Below are 4,359 nucleotides of genomic sequence, written 5' to 3' on the forward strand. Positions count from 1 at the left end.
TATCTTTCTTGCAGTGAGGGGCCCAAAACTGGACACAGTACTCGAGGTGCGGCCTCACGAGTGCTGAATATAGGGGAACAATCACCTCTCTGCTCCTGCTTGCAACACTGTTTCTGATGCAAGCCAGGATGCCATTGCCCTTCTTGGCCACCTGGGCACACTGTCGGCTCATGTTCAGCCGAGCATCAATCAATACCCCCAGGTCCATTTCCTCTACGCAGTCCTCCAGCCACACCGCCCCAAGCCTGTAGCGTCGCCTGGGGTTGTTGTGGCCGAAGTGCAGGACCCGGCATTTGGCCTTGTTGAAACTCATCCCATTGGCTCCAGCCCAGCTCTCCAGCCTGTCCAGATCCCTCTGTAGGGCCTCGCTACCCCCAGGCAGATCCACACTTCCAGCCAATTTGGTGTCATCTGCGAATTTACTGAGGGTGCACTCGATGCCCTCATCGAGGTCATCAATAAAGATGTTGAAGAGGACAGGCCCCAGCACCGACCCCTGCGGAACACCACTCACGACTGGTCGCCAGCTGGATTTGACTCCATTCACCACCACTCTCTGTGCCCGGCCCTCCAGCCAGCTCCTCACCCAGCCAAGAGTGTACCCATCCAAGCCTCTGGCTGCCAGCTTCTGCAGGAGAATGCTGTGGGAGACAGTGTCAAAGGCTTTGCTGAAGTCTAGGTAGACCACATCAACAGCCTTTCCTTCATCCACCAGATGGGTCACTAGATCATAGAAGGAGATCAGGTTGGTCAAACAGGACCTGCCCTTCATGAACCCATGCTGGCTAGGCCTGATACCCCGGTCACCCTGCACATGCCGCATGATCTCCCTCAAGACGATCTGCTCCATAACCGTCCCTGGCACCGAGGTCAGGCTGACAGGCCTGTAGTTCCCCGGATCCTCCTTACGACCTTTCTTGTCAATGGGAGTCACATTGGCAAGCCTCCAGTCTTCTGGGACCTCACCAGTCAACAAGGAGCGCTGACAGATGATGGAAAGCGGCTCGGCTCTCACCTCCGCCAGTTCCCTCAGCACTCTCGGGTGGATCTCATCTGGCCCCATCGACTTGTGACAGTCCAGCTGGAGCAGTAGGTCTCTGTTTCTTTCAGAATCACAGGGGGGTTAGTGTGCTCCCCGGCCGAGATTACCAGGTCAGAGAGAGGGGTATCCTGAGGATAACTGGTCTGACTTTTGAAGACAGACGTAAAGAAGGCATTCAGAACCTCCGCCTTTTCCTTATCCTCAGTGGTCACATTCCCAGCCTCATCCAGCAAAGAGTGGATATTCTCCTTTGTCCTCCTCTTACTGTCAATGTATTTATAAAAGAGTTTCTTATTCCTTTTCTCGCCAGCAGCTAGGTTAAATTCAAGCTGGGCTTTTGCCTTTCTGATTTCACCTCTACACATCCTAACGACTTCCTTATATTCATTCTGAGTGGCCTGTCCCTCTTTCCACAGGCGGTAGATTCTCTTTTTCTCCCGGAGCCTCAAGAATAGCTCCCTATTCATCCACGCCGGTCTTCTTCCCCGCTGGCTCATTTTGCAGCTCAGGGGGACTGCCTGCTCCTGCGCCCTTAAGTCTTACTTCCCTTGGCTCAAATTTAGTGGAGGAAGAAACCACTGGCCCATATTTCCTTCCATAGTTAATTAACTCTTGGGCAACCTCTCCCCACATCCATGCTTTGTTTCCTGACTGCAGATGGTTGGGGGTCACAGTTCCTTCTAACGCTGGCCGGGCTCTCTCTCCCTGAGGCATTGCCTGTATTTTTCCTTGCAGTTGAATACCTATAGGCTTTAACGACTCTGGAAGCCCTCTAATTAAAGCAGTCATTCTCTCAGGATCAACAGGCATCATCAAGGATTCATGGTGTGGCTGCAGCTTTCTATCACACATCATTTGGAGACAAGCAGCCTTTTGAACACTCTCTACTAACTGATCAGTTGTTCCAATAATGGCAAGAGGGTCTCCCCGTTCTAAAGGGTTGAGACCACCTGCCCAATAGGCAGCCCTTTGCGTTAAGGACCAGGGAGCACAATTGTCACCAGTAGTTAAAAATACTCCTGGTCCCCAATAACCTTCTGCTTCCTTTTCTGTTAACCGAATCTGGTCGCCACCAGTGAGACTAACCCTCCATACATATTCTGTCTCTGATTCCTTCGGAGAGCGGCTGAAATCTTTCTTCAATTTCGCTAGTTCAGTGGCTGAGAAGGGAATTTCTTTAACATTCATTTGAGGATCTAGATCCTCACTGTTACCGAATGTGTATTCAGTTTTTATCAAAGGACGCAATGGGGCTGTTGGAGTTTCTAATTTATCTAGCCTTTCCTTCATTCCTGGTAGTTCCACCTGAGGAGAAGTTTTTTCTCGAGGCAAACTATGGGTGATGGTATGGCTGGCATGCTTACACGTCAGCAGTTCCTTAAAAGCCATTTGCAACAAAGCCGCATTACGTTTCTCTCTTTCTAATTGTTCCTCGAGATTAACTACTTGATTCTGCAGAGTTTTTACCAATTCTTGTGTAACTCTAACCGATTCCTGTAGTGCTTCTATGGTTTGGAGTTCTGCCGAATGCTTTTCATTTCGGAACTCCACAGCAGCTTTTAAAGCAGCCCCGAGTACAGCACAAATGAACGACTCTCCTTTTCCAGCTCGTGTACGAGCCTCATTCTGTAAGACACTAATGCGGTCCGGAACACTGCAAATTATGCCAATTTTGGCGTGCCCAATCCACCCCTGATAAAGAGGGACGAGCACCATGCTTTTCTAAAAGGTCAAATAACACATCTTCACTTTTCATACTGGCAATACTGTTACTCATTTCTTAATACAATGAAAGGTCTATACTAAGGGAGGAGGAGGTACACGTATTCAAAAGCTCAGTTACTCCTCACCGCTCCTCCCAGGGAGATACACCGCACCTAAACAAATGCAAATGCTCCAATCACTCCTCCCTTCCTTTGGGGGAGCGCAAAAAATGTGAAGCTAAAGCAACGCTTTCTAGGTTTCAATAGAGTAAATAAAATTTCTTGGAGAGGCACACACGTTTAAGTAACAAAATATCACTTCCTCACTTCCCCAAGAGGCGCGTGCATGCAGACACACACACACACACACACAAAAGGTTCAAGTTTCGCACTTCAGTTACCAAATAACCAGAGAGGTCTTCCCGAGGAGGCGCACACGTATTAAACAAAATGCAAGCATTCAAAATAGGTCCCCAAGAGGTACACACATAAAAGGTAAAGTTTCAGAATATGGAGCGGTCTTCCTGGAGAAGGACTCACGTCTAAATTTTCAAAACTATCGCTCCTTGCAACTCCAGGAGGTGCACACAGAAAAAAAAAGTTTCAAACTATATCTGGAAGGACAACACTCTCACAGCGGGTATCCTGCAACGACTACGCCATTGAATAAATGTCTCGCTCCAATTTATAGGAGGGAGAGGAGGTTCTTTTATTATCTACATACCCGGCATGAGATTAAGAAACAACGGTTCCAATGTTGGTCCGACCAGTTGATTACAAATCTTAATCAGGGAAATGGGGAAGGGGAGGACGGACTCTATTATGAATTAGGGTAATGGGGAAGGGAAGGAGGGCGATAGAAAAGATAGAAAAGAAGAAGCAAGGAGTCTTTATAGGAAGCAAGAGGGACACAGTCACCACCATGGATCCAGCGTGGTTCGTAGTTCAGTCTTTGACCTTCAGTAGTGGTGGGTCATCGGGCATTGTTGTTCTGTTGACAACGACGACGACGAACGAAGGACAACGACAACCATGGTGATGATGGCCCCTTTTCAATGGTTTCAAAGTGGTTGAGTCAGCTGTCTTTGGAGTGACAGCTCAAATCCAAAGTGGTTGAGTCAGCTGTCTTTGCAGTGACAGCTCAAATCCAAAGTGGTCGAGTCAGCTGTCTTTGGAGTGACAGCTCAAACCCAAGGTGGTTGAGTCAGCTCTCCTTGCAATGGCAGCTTCTGGCTCTGGGACCTCAGCAGGAAATTCCTTTGTTCTTATCTTTCTGGCCTTGCCAGCAGATTAGAGGAAGCAGGGAGGCGCCAACTTGTATCTTGCCTTCGCAGGATACAATGGTATCATCCCCCAGCCTTCCATAGCAAACAGGAGTTATTTGGTCACAGGCTAGATCTTCTGCCAGCAAACAGTCCTGAGCACCATCTTCCGAAGGCAAACAGCTCCAAAGATGTCAAATTGTCCACACAGCGATGTCGATTGCCACGCAACACCATCACTTGCCTCCTCAACAAAATACCTCAGGAAGCCTTGAGCCAAAAAAAAAAACAAAGAAGGATTCTCACAGTGGCCTCTGAGCCCTTTCAGACAAACCAGCTGGATTAGCGTGGC

Source organism: Lagopus muta, chromosome 32 (genome assembly GCF_023343835.1).
Source record: "Lagopus muta isolate bLagMut1 chromosome 32, bLagMut1 primary, whole genome shotgun sequence".
In the NCBI taxonomy this organism is placed as follows: Eukaryota; Metazoa; Chordata; class Aves; order Galliformes; family Phasianidae; genus Lagopus; species Lagopus muta.